Raw genomic sequence first — 13,410 nt, 5'->3', positions numbered from 1 at the left:
GGCCGCCCATGCCTCCTCCTGGGATCTTTCTTCCTTTTAGGGATGAACTGATCCTGCAACTTCTGCATTCTACACAGAAATATCCGCCATTGTTCCTCCTCTACCATCCCTGCTAAGGTATTGCACCATTGAACTTTGGCCAGCTCCTCCCTCATAGCTCCACAGTTCCCTTTATTCAACAGAAATATTGTCACTTCTGATTGTACCCTCTCCCTCTCAAATTGCAGATTGAAGCTTATTGTATTATGGTCACTACTTCCCAATGGCTCCTTCACTTCGAGATCCCTGATCATTTCTGGTTCGTTGCACAATACCAGGTCCAGAAGTGCCTTCTCCCTGGTAAGCTCCAGCATCAGCTGTGCTAAGAATCCATCTCAGAAGCACTCCACAAAGTCTCTTTCTTGAGGTCCAATACCATCCTGATTCTCCCAGTCTACCTGCATGTTGAAATCCCCCATAACAACTGTAGTAACATCTTTGCGACAGGCCAATTTCAGCTCCTGATTCAACTTACATCCAACATCCAGACTACTGTTTGGGGGCCTGTAGATAACTCCCAAGAGGGTCTTTTTACCCTTAGAATTTCTCAGCTCTATCCATACTGACTCTACATCCCCTGATTCTAGGTCCCCCCGCACAAAGGACTGAATATCATCCCTTACCAACATGGCCACCCCACCCCCTCTGCCCGTCAGTCTGTCCTTATAGTTACATATCAGTTGGCATCTAAGCCACTTATCACTTGACAATCATTCTTTTTCCCAAAAAGAAACAAAGCAAAATTAAATAATTTGATGTAAATGAGATGGCAGTCATCCAGAAGCTTAAAGGAATTAAAACAAGTAATTTTACTAAACATTTTAACTCAACAGGCTCTTTGTCAGAAAACCATTGTGAATATTGCTTGGTGGAGTTTTATTAAAAGGCAGCTTAATTCATTAACTTGACAAACAACAGTTGATTGAACAGTTCTACTGAAATGAAGCATTATTTAATAAAACATTAATTAATAATCTGAGAGATTAAAATCTTATTTTAAAATATAGGCTTAGTTTTGCACGTCACTATTAAATGGCCTGCAACTATTTTCTTCAGATATTTATGCAATTTTCTTTTGAATATGACCAGTAGATCTGCTTCCATTACACATTTATGTAATGCATTCCAGATTACTTGCAGAATAAAGCAATAGCAGAATCTCACTGAGGCCTGAACAAAGTGGATTATGGCAAGAAATAGGGCACGATCCAGTGAGAAGTCTGGTGATGCCGATCTCAATGTTGGGAGCAACTCACTGCATCTTTTATACATTCTAAAATGAAATAATGGGGGATTCAAGATGGCGGCAATCTAGGAGGATCATGTTGCAGAGCTCCGCACCACAGCACAAGTGGGACGAACTTCTAACCAGCCAAGCTGGACCATTGTGATATCCTAGGACTCTGGAAAGATCGTGGAGTCCCAGGAAACCGTGAAAAATTAACTTACCTGCGTTTTTTGCCATCCAGGGATGCCGAAGAAGGGAGGAGGAGCGTCCAAGGCCAGGCCACCGCCCAGCCTGCAGGATCCTTGCACTCGATTACCTACTAGGCCCTAGTGAACGAGCTCGCGAAATCTCACGAGATGTTGGGTAAGCAGACAGGTGAGAAGCTAGTACCAATCTCTAACATACTGCAGAAGCATAAGCAGCAGCTGGGAGACCTGGAAAAGAGGGCGGATGAGGTTGAACACAGAGTTACAGTGGTGGAAGCTCCAAAGATAGGATACAAGCCCTGGAGATGCAGATCCGTAGTTTGCGTGACCAAGTGGATGATCTTGAGGGCAGGGGCAGAAGAAAAATATTCGGATCATTGGTCTGCCTGAGGGTAAGGAAGGTTTGCGGCCGGCGGAATTTATTGAGGACTGGTCGCTCAAATTCCTTAACTTGGAGGCTGACATGAGAGACTTGAGGATTGAGAGGGCTCACCAGGTCACAGCGTGGAGATCAGGTCTGGGTCAACGTCCTTGTCCTTTCCTGGTGCAGTTTCACCATTATAGAGATAAGGAGGGAATCGTGGAAGCTTCCAGAATCCAGGGGAAGGATCTGAAGGCCCTAATTTATGAGGGCTCTAAGATCATGTTCTTCCAGGATTTCTCAGTGGCAGTGATCCAGAAAAGGGAATCCTATGATGATGTCAAGAGAAGACTGAGGGAGCTTGGGATCCAGTACTCTGAGGTATTCGGCGGTGCTTCAAATCACCTTAGATGGATCCATACATCTCTTTGACAGGTCAGAGAAGGCAAGAGACTTTATGGACAAATTAACCTAATCTGAACAATTTAGTATGTACAAATAGCAGTGTTGTTTGAATATGTCTTCGGTTTTTTAAAAAAAAGGAAGTCCAGTTGGAGCTTTAGAGTCATAGAGATGTACAGCATGATTTAAACTATATTTGGCGGCGGTTGAGATGTGCACTTTTAATTTCTAAGTTAAGTTATACCAAAGGATGGGTGGGGTATTTACCCCTTTTTTCTTTTAAAAAAATCTTTATTCATACTGCTATTCCATGGTGTATTTACTTTCTTTTCTGTTTGTGTTTGCGTTGTGGCTCTAGCTAAGAGGAGGGAAAATGATTGGGATGGCAAGATTCTAGATTAGAGTGGTGCTGAAAAAGCACAGCAGATCAGGCAGCATCTGAGGAGCAGGAAAATCGATGTTTCGGGCACAAGCCCTTCATTAGGACACATTCTAATCTTGACTCTTGATTTCCAGCATCTGCAGTCCTCACTTTTGCCTGGGATGGCTAGATGCCTTCTTACAGGCAGTTTGGGCTGGGTAGTTTTTTCCAATGCACACAGATGTCACTCCAGGATTGATTTTTTCTGACCCCTGTGGCAACCCTGGACTTGATGGTATCTTGTATGATTGGTAATATTACTGTCTCTGATCACACTCCAGTGTACCTGTTGGTTAAGATTAAGGATGTTACAGTGGGTTCGAGGTACTGGTGAATGGATCGCTTTATCCTCAGGGATAATAAGCTTGTGGAATATTTCTCTAGGGAATTTTGGGCATTCCTAGACATTAACTCAGGCTCGGTTAGTAGCCCATCTGTCCTTTGGGAAACTGCCAAAGCCTATGCCAGGCGGTTAGTTTTTCCTACTCTGCAAGCAGGAAGGGTGAGTAGCAATGTCTCCTCAAAGCACGGTTGAAGGCAGTCGAGAAGGCTTACTTTGACAGGCCCTCATTGGTCAAGCTACAGAGGATTACAGCGCTGCGGTCTGCATTGAATTCTATGCATGCTCACGCAGACCAACTTGGAGATTACTTTTGCAAAGCAAAGGTTATATGAGTGTGGTGACAGACCAGGCAAATACTTAGCATATCTCACCAGGAAAAGGAGTGCCCCTCAAGCCATTATGGTGATTAGGGAAGAGTCTGGGAACCTAACCTGTGATTCCAAAAAGATTAATGTGGCATTCCAGAAATTTTACTCTAATTTATACCAATCTGAGGATTTTGAAGAGGGGTGAGCCAAATGGAAATTTTTTAAGGATCTGGAGCTCCTGGGCGTGCCCCCTGAATAACAGTCCTTTCTCAACGCCCCCTTATCAGAGCAAGGAGTGCAGGAAGCTATGAGGCAGCTTCAGAGTGAAAAGGCGCCCGGTCCGGACGGATTTCCCAGCGAATTCTATAAGGAGTTTATAAACATACTGTCAGACCAATGCTCAATATGTTTAATGACTCATACAGCCATGATTGTCTCCCACCATCTCTGAGACAGGCCAATATTTCACTTATCCTTAAAAAAGGTAAGGTCTCGGAGGACTGTGCTTCAGAAGACCTGTTTCGCTCTTAAATGTGGACTTTAAAATCCTCTCAAAGACTCTTGCGTTAAGGCTGGAGACTGTGTAACCTTCTATTGTTAAAGAGGACCAGAGGCTTCATAAAGGGCCGCAGAACCTCGAATAATGTTAGGAGGCTCTTAATGTAATTCAAGCATGTCAACAACAGTCAATACAAAGATTGGTGATTTCTCTAGATGCAGAGAAGGCATTTGAGCAAGTTGAGTGGCCGTACCTTTTCTATACTCTGGAGCAGTTTGGCTTGCACTAAGTCTTTATAAGATAGGTAAAGGTTCTCTACACTGACCCTCTCGCAGCGGTCATCACCAATGGGATGTGATCCAGCAATTTTAACATTTATAGGGGCAGCTGGCAAGACCTTCCCCTTTTGCCATTGCTTTTCATATTAGTAATTGAACCATTAGCGAAGGCCATTTGTGGGATCCCAATATATCAGCTCCAGAAGTGGGGCGAAAATTTCATAAGATTTCATTGTACGCGGATGATGTCCTAATTTTTTTGTCAAATCCAGCAGTTTCGGTGCCTTGCCTGATACAATGCATCAGTGTGTTTGGTGCTTTTTTGGGGTACAAGATTAATCTTAAAAAATCAGAGGCGAGGTCTGTGAGTGCGATTCTCGATTTGTGTATTTGGGCATATTCGTTACTCTAGTTCTGGATCGGCTGTTCAAAGACAATTTTTTTCAATTATTTGACAAAAGCAAACAAGACCTTCAAAGATGGGAGGTGCTTTTAGTCTCGTGGTTGGGTTGGATAGCACTTATTAAGATGAATATCCTGCCCCATTTGTTATACCCTATAGGAATGCTCCTCCTGATTTTCAATAAGCATTCAGGAGACAGAACGGTTGGTTCAGCTCCTTTACCTGGCAGCATAATGGCCCCTCATTAAATTAGCTAAACTGTATTTGCTTCACAGATTGGGTGAAGTGGACCTTCTGGACATTGAAAGCTTTTATCCTGTGTGATTGGAGACCCTCTTTCAATATGGTTAGATATCGAAGTCTCCCAGGCAAGGTGCCCCCTTACTAGCTTGTTGTTTCTGGATGAAATGAGGACAGTTAGAGAATATTGCCATAACGCAATAGCTATCAATACTGCTAAAGTATAGAGGGCAATTCGACAGAGAGAAGGCAATATTGGCAAAACAACTTCTTTTACACCTATAGTTGTTATGCCGGGTTTTCAATCAGGGATGATAAATTCAGGATTCAAATGTTGGGCAGCTAAGAGTGTGTCTTACATGGAGGATTTATTTGAGGAAGACAAAATGATGTCCTTCAATCAGTTAGCATAGAAATACGAGCTATCTAACAGGGACCTCTTTCATTTTTTTCAAATTAGGGATTTTATTCAAAAAAGACTAATCCCTACAAATCTGAATAGAGAGAAGGGTGCTCAATGCTAAGAGTACACTTTCTGTCAGCACTTTATATCATCCATCGGGGGTCCCCCTGACATGAATTCGATCAACTTTGCAGGGTGAGAGAGAGAGCTAGGTGTTGAAGATTCCTCAGGGGCATGGGAAGATATTTGGGAAAATGCAAGAAAGATTTCAATTTGCAATAGGACCTACGCTTTACAGTTGAAGATTCTCCACAGGGTCCACTTGGCTCCGGACAGTTTGTCAAAATTTAAACTAGGGGTATCTTTAACATCCCAAGTGCAAGGTCTGTACAGGCACTCTTAGCCACTGTCTTTGGTTTTATGGTAGGCTTCAAACATACTAGAGTGCTGTGGTGGGTGTAATGGAGAGGATTTTGAGTGCAAGGGTGAAGAAGGACCAGATATCTCTTCTTCTGGGCCTGCCCAGTGTGTTCCCTACAGATGCGCTTAAGAAAAATCTTTGCAATATCCTCATTTTCTGTACCAGAAAGAATATCTTGCTAGGTTGGGTATCCGAAAACCCTCCAAACCTGCTGGGTTAGTGGAATATTGATATGGAGCATATCCCCTTGGATATTCTCACAAGTATGGTACACCACAAAACTAAGAATTTTTATAAGGCATGACAGCCCTTTTTGGAATACCTTACAAAGATTTATCAGCCACACTAATAAGGGCTTTTATATAGCCATAATGATTGTGTTTTACGAGTCTAATATCCAAGGAGGAGGAAATGTGAACGGATGATTGTCTTGTTTGGCTGAGTTTATTACCATCTATTAGCTTGTTGTTGGTTATTATTTATTTAGTTAAATAATTAGTTGGCTTATCTATTATATATTTTTCTATATATTTATACATTTGTACATGAGAACAGGTGGGTTTCTTTATACTTGTTTGTGTTCTTTCTTTGTTTTGTTTTGAATTGTATTGTTTTGTATTTAATATATTTTTAAAAAATGAAATAATGAGAATCCAAAGACCGTATATTCCTGTTAGGGCAGAAGGAAAGGCTAGTAGGCGTAGGGAATGCTGGAGAATAGAGAAAGAGAGGTTGTTTTGAATTGTATTGTTTTGTATTTGTTGTAATATTTTTAAAAATCTATTTTTAAATAAAAACATATTTTTAAAAAATGAAATAATGAGAATCCAGAGACCGTATATTCCTGTTAGGGCAGAAGGAAAGGCTAGTAGGCGTAGGGAATGCTGGAGAATAGAGAAAGAGAGGTGTTGGTTAAGAAAAAGAAGGAAGCGTATGTGAGATATAGACAGGAGAGACTGAGTGAATCCTTAGAAGAGTATGAAGGCAGGAGGAGTATACTTAAGAGGGAAATCAGGAGGGCAAAAAGAGGGCATGAGATAGCTTTGGCAAATAGAATTAAGGAGAATTCAAAAGGCTTTTATAAATACAATGATCAGCAAGGCAGCTTATATGTGGAGCCACAAGAGATGGGGGAGATACTAAATGAATATTTTGCATCAGTATTTACTGTGGAGAAGGACATGGAAGATATAGAACTTGGGGAAATAAATGGTGACATTTTGAAAAATGTCCATATTACATAGGTGGTGGTTCTGAATGTCTTGAACCATATAAAAGTGGATAAAACCCCAGGACCTGATCAGGTGTACACTAGAACTCTGTGGGAAGCTAAAGAAGTGATTGTTGGGGCCCTTGTTGAGATATTTGTATCATCAACAGTCACAGGTGAAGTGCTGGAAGACTGGAGGTTGACTAACATGGTGCCACTATTTAAGAGAAGTGATAAGGAAAAGTCAGGGAACAAGAGACTAGTGGGCCTCACATCAGTGGTGGGCAAGTTGATGGAGGGAATCCTGAGGGACAGGATTTACATGTATTCGGAAAGGCAAGGACTGATTAGGGATAGTCAGCAAGGCTTTGAGTGTGGGAAATCATGTCTCACGAACTTGACTGAGTTTTTTGAAGTAACAAAAAGGATTGATAAGGGCAGAACGGTGGACATGATCTATATAGACTTCAGTAAGCGGTTCGACAAGGTTCCCCATGGGAGACTGGGTTAGCAAGGTTAGATACCATGCAATACAGGGAGAACTAGCTATTTGGATACAGAACCGGCTTGATGGTAGAAGACAGATGATGGTGGTGGAGTGCTGCTTTTTAGACTGGAGGCCTGAGACCAGTGGTGTGCCACAAGGATTGGTACTGGGCCCATTACTTTTCGACATTTATATAAATGATTTGGATGTGAACATAGGAGGTATAGTTATCAAGTTTGCTGATGACACCAAAATTGGAGGTGTAGTGGACAGCGAAGAAGGTTACCTCAGAGTACAACGGGATCTGGATCAGATGGGCCAATGGGCTGAGGCGTTGCAGATGGAGTTTAATTTAGCTAAATGCGAGGTGCTGCATTTTCGGGAAGCAAATCAGAGCAGGACTTATACACTTAATCGTAAGGTCCTGGAGAGTTTTGCTGAACAAAGAGACCTTGGAGTACAGGTTCATAGTTCCTTGAAAGTAGAGTCGCAGGTAGATAGGATAGTGAAGATGGCATTTGGTTATGCTTTCCTTTATTGATCAGAGCATTGAGTATAGGAGTTGGGAGGTTATGTTGCAACTGTACAGGACATTGGGTTAGGCTACTTTTGGAATATTGTGTGCAATTCTGGTCTCCTTCCTATCGGAATGATGTTGTGAAACTTGAAAGGGTTCAGAAAAGATTTACAAGGATGTTGCCAGGGTTGGAGGATTTGAGCTATAGGGAGAGGCTGAACCAGCTGGTGCTGTTTCCCCTGCAGCATCAGAGGCTGAGGAGTGACCTTATAGAGGTTTATAAAATCATGAGGGGCATGGATAGGACAACGTCTTTTCACTGTGGAAGGGAGTCCAGAACTAGAGGGCATAGGTTTAGGGTGAGGGGAAAGATATAAAAAGGACCTAAGGGGCAACTCTTTCACACAGAGCTGATGTATGTATGGAATGAGCTAACAGAGGAAGTGGTAGAGGCTGGTACAATTACAGCATTTAAAAGACATCTGGATGGGAATATGAATAAGAAGGGTTTAAGAGGGAAATCAGTCAAATACTGACAAATGTGACTAGATCAGGTTAGGATATATGCAGTAAGGTGAGCTTCTCAGTAAGCAGCAGGGAGTTACTAGTTAAGGAGGTTTATAGCTTGTCAAATGCCTTCTTAATGGCAGCTTCTTGGCTTACCAAAACAAGTTGAGCAAGCTGGATGTGGAGAATTTCCAATGTGCAAGTCAAAGCGAGTATCTGATCACTGCAGTCCATTTATCATTCCAAAGGACCCTTTACACCAACATCTCAGGGCAAGCTCCAAGAGCACTAGTTACATGCACCGAACATCCAGGGACATTGGAATCTGATGTGTGTCTGCCTCTCAGAAACCTAACGGCACATGTAATTTAATACTGCATCTCAGGCTGCACTGGTAACTATCAATGTGATTCAAGGATACGGAGCGTCCAGGGACATAAACACAGTTCACGGAGTGGATCAATCTGCATCTCTGGGCTCTTCTCACACTGCCATAGCATTCACTCTGAGTTTACTGGATGCTCAGTGTCCCTGCCTTGTCTTGCCTTGCTTTCACTCAACCAGCAGTAGCAGGCTCACATTATTTCTGCTGTGCCTTGCTGTTTAGCACACACACAAAGCCAGCAAACTTGTTGTGGTTACCAGCCACATCAAGAGAGGTAAGCTTCACTCAGGGGATCCTGGCACAATAATTCAAGGGTAGCTTCTGATACCTGTTCAGTTACTTGATCATGGTCGGTCAGTCAGCCAATCAGGGCGGTCAGAGTGAGGAGGGACTCCACATAATGGGTGAAGAGCTAAATGTAGACCAGCCTACAATCCATCTTCAGTCTTTCTGTCCGATTGTGGATTGTTTTCCTCCAAAAATGAGGGTGGGGCGGCTATTAATTGGCAATTAAAATGGAAACACCAGCTGTGAGCTTTGATGTAGGTGGGGAGGTGTCCTGAAAGAGTGACTAGACTGCACAGAAGGCAGGCAAGATTAGTGTTATTGTGGATTGGGGTGGGTGACAGTGTGAGGGAAAATGTTGCAGACAATAGTGAAAAAGGTAGACTATGAGCCTTGGTGCGAGGTTAGTACAGAACAGAATGATTGTGAAGTATCAGAGGAAGAAAATGACATTCATGCTGACAAAGTGGAAATTTTGTAGGTGAGGCCACATGTAGAATTTGAGGAATCTGAGGAAGGATGTTCTTGCTATAGAAAGAGCACAGTGAATGTTTATCAAATTGATTCCTGGGGATGGCAGGACTGACACATGAGGAGAAATTAAGTTGATTAGGATGGTATTCACTGGAGTTCAGAAGAATGAGGGGGGATTTCAAGAAACCTATAAAAAAATTAACAGGACTAGACAGGTTGCGGTACATCACTAGTAACTGAACTCCAGGATGAACATTTCCCATCAACCACCACCATCTGTCTTCTTTCAGCTAGTCAATTTCTGGCCCAAACTACTAAATCACCCTCAATCCCATGCCTCCATATTTTGTGCAAAAGATAACTGTGGGGAACCCCATCACACACCTTACTGAAATCTATATATACCATATCAACCACTTTACCCTCATCCATCTGTTTGGTCACCTTCTCAAATAACTCAATCAGGTTTATGATGCATGACCTACGCTTCACAAAACCATGTTGACTATCCCTAATCAAATTATTTCTTTCCAGATGATTATAAATCCTATCTCTTGTAATATTTTCCAACACTTCACCCACAACTGATGTAAGGCTCACTGGTATGTAACTACCAAGGTTGTCTCTACTCCCCCTTCTTGAACAAGGGGACATTTGCTATCCTCCAGTCTTCTGGCACTATTCCTGCAGACAATGACGACAAAGATCAAAGCCAAAGGCTCTGCAATCTCCTCCCTGGCTTCCCAGAAAATCCTAGAATAAATCCCATTGTGCCTACGGGACTTTTCTATTTTCACGCTTTCCAGAATTGCTAATTCCTTGTGAACCTCAATCCTGTCTAGTCTAGTGGCATGTATCTCAGTATTGTCCTCGACAGCATTGTATTTTTCCAGTGTGAATACTGACGAAAAATATTTATTTAGCGCTTCTCCTATCTCCTCAGATTCCACGCACAAACTTCCCACTACTGTCCTTGATTGGCCCTAATCTTTCTCTAGTCATTATTTTATTCCTGATATACCGAGAAAAAGCTAGAGGGTTTTCCTTGAGTCTATGTGCCAATGACTTCTCATGTTTCCCACCCCCACCTCTTCTTAGCTTTCTCTTTAGGTCTTTCCTGGCTATGTTGTAACTCTCAAGCACCTTAACTGAGCCTTCATGTCTCATCCTAACATCAGCCTTCTTCTTCATTTTGACAAAAGATTTAACTTTTTACTAAACCACGGCTCCCTCGCCCAACCACTATCTTTCTGCCTGACAGGTACATATTTATCAAGGACACGCAGTAGCTATTCCTTGAACAGGCTCCACATTTCAATTGTGCCCATGCCTGCAGTTTCTTTACCCATCTTATACATCCTAACTTCTGCCTGATCGTATCATAAATGCCTTTCCTCCAGCTATTACTCTTGCCCTGTGATATGTACCTATCCCTTTCCATTGCTAAAGTAAACATAACTGAATTGTGGTCACTATCACCAAAGTGCGCACCCACCTCCAAATCTAACACCTGGCTCGGTTCATTACCCAGTACCAAATCCAATGTCGTCCCTTATTGGCCTGTCTATTTGGTGTATCAGGAAACACTCCTGCACACATTGGACAAAAACTGACCCATCTAAAGTACTTGAACTATAGTATTTCCTGTCAATATTTGGAAAGCTGAAGTCCCCCATAACAACTACCGTATTACTCTCGCTCCTATCCATAATCATCTTTGCTATCCTTTCCTCTATATGTCTGGAACTATTTGGAGGCCTATAGAAAACTCACTACAGGGTGACCTCTCCTTTCCTGTTTCTAACCTCAGCCTATACTACCTCACTATACAAGTCCTCAAACATTCTTTCTGCCCCTATAATACTGTCCTTGATGAACAATGCCACACCTCCCCCTCTTTTCTGTTCTAAATTAAAGATCTAAATCCCAGAACCTGCAACAACCATTCACAGTGAAGGGCTGATCAAATGTTTTCCTTTTGGGAATGGAAGAATTTTTCATAAACTACATCGAGGTGTTTACTTTGACGTGACATTTTTTTCAATTCTGGACTATACTTTCAGAAACATAAGATGTTAATTCATGCCAGAGTCTATATGGCTCTTTTCCTTTAATACTTACCTCTTTAATCGTCTGCCCCCAAATCCTTTTCTGTGGCTCAGTGAAGTAATAGAAGTCTCATAATTCATATCACTTTGAAATGCTAAATAGGTACAGTTAATATACACAAATTTTCAGGATATCATGAAGAGAAATTGATTACCTCGAAGTAAAAATTGTTGACTTGCTTATATTAACTTGTATAACTCATTCCCCCTCAATAGGAACAATAAAGACATTGAGCCAAGTTAATTGCTATAATAGGTGTAAGGAAATCAAACTAGTTTTGTAGACTACTGGTAGAAATCAGAAATTCTTTATACACTTCTAGTTATACTGCAGTAACCACAATATTCATTTGCAAGATGTAAGTTGATATTTTCTAAAGTGTAAACTAACCACAGGCAGGGGTAAACATTGGTGGGTGGTAAATTGTGAAGATATCCTTAGTCCAAAGAGGATACAAGTGGGCTGATCATTAACGAACAGAATTCAGTCCAAGTAAATGCAAGATAATGCACTTGGGCTGGGGAGACAGGAGGAATGGTGAATTAATGGGACCTCCGTGTGTATGTAAATCGGTCCTTTAAGATATCAGGTTAGGTGGATAAAGTGGTTAAGGCAGCTAATGCACTAGCCTATATGAGTTGAAACATAAGAGTTCAGTAGCAGGGGGGTTATATTGGAATTGTACACTGTAATATTGGTTACAATGATTATTGGAGGAATGTGTTAGCATTGGAGAGATTACAGATGAGATTTATAAGGTTGTTGTCTAAGCTGAGCAGGTCCAGTTATGAAGACAGAATGGACAGCCTAGGGTTGTTTTTCCTCAATCTGAAGAGCTTGATGGGACATGGTTGAGAGATATAAAATTAAAACGGGCATAAATAGGACAGACAAGGAGGAACATTTCCTCTTGATGGAGAGATCAATGAATAGGTAAGAGGCAGGAAGTTGAGGAGGAGCAAGAGCTTTTTCAACCAGAAGGTAATGGGAAAGTGGAACTCAGTAGCGGGGGGGGGGGGGGGGGGGGGTGGAGAAACAGGCAGAAACCCCCATAACAGTTAAATATTTAGATGTACAGTTGCAATGCGAAGGCATAAAAGGCTATGGGCCAAGAGCTGGAAAACGTGATTATACGATAGTCAGGTGGTTGCTTTTGACCAGCGTAGACACAATGGGCCAAAGGGCTTTTTTCTATCCTGTGGATCTCAATGATTCTTAATATTGAAAAGCTTCTTTCCCTCATCTCTACCATAATTATCTTCATTTTAAAAGATGGAAATAAGGGAGCATATGGCTTTGGAAAAGTACTTCGTACATGACATAAAGTACAGCATGGAAACAGTCCAACCTGTCCACGCTGACCAGATATCCCAACCCAAACTAACCTGCCAGCACCCGGCCCATATCCCTCCAAACCCTTCCTATTCATATACCCATCCAAATGCCTCTTATTGTTGCAATTGTACCAGCCTCCACCACATCCTCTGGCAGCTCATTCCATACACGTACCACCCTCTGCGTGAAGTTGCCCTTTAGGTCTCTTTTATATCTTTCCCTTCAGGTCTCTTTTATATCTTTCCCTTCTCACCCTAAACCTATGCCCTCCAGTTCTGGACTCCCTGACCCCAGGGAAAAGACTTCGTCTATTTATCCTATCCATGCCTCTCATAATTTTGTAAACCTCTATAAGGTCACCCCTCAGCCTCCGACGCTCCAGGGAAAACAGCCCCAGCCTGTTCAGCCTCTCCCTGTAGCTCAGATCCTCCAACCCTGGCAACATCCTTGTAAATCTTTTCTGAACCCTTTCAAGTTTCACAACATCTTTCCCATAGGAAGGAGACCAGAATTGCACGCAATATTCCAACAGTAGCCTAACCAATGTCC

This window comes from Chiloscyllium plagiosum, chromosome 14, assembly GCF_004010195.1.
Source record: "Chiloscyllium plagiosum isolate BGI_BamShark_2017 chromosome 14, ASM401019v2, whole genome shotgun sequence".
Lineage (NCBI taxonomy): Eukaryota > Metazoa > Chordata > Chondrichthyes > Orectolobiformes > Hemiscylliidae > Chiloscyllium > Chiloscyllium plagiosum.
Note: the sequence above shows the minus strand (reverse complement) of the source record.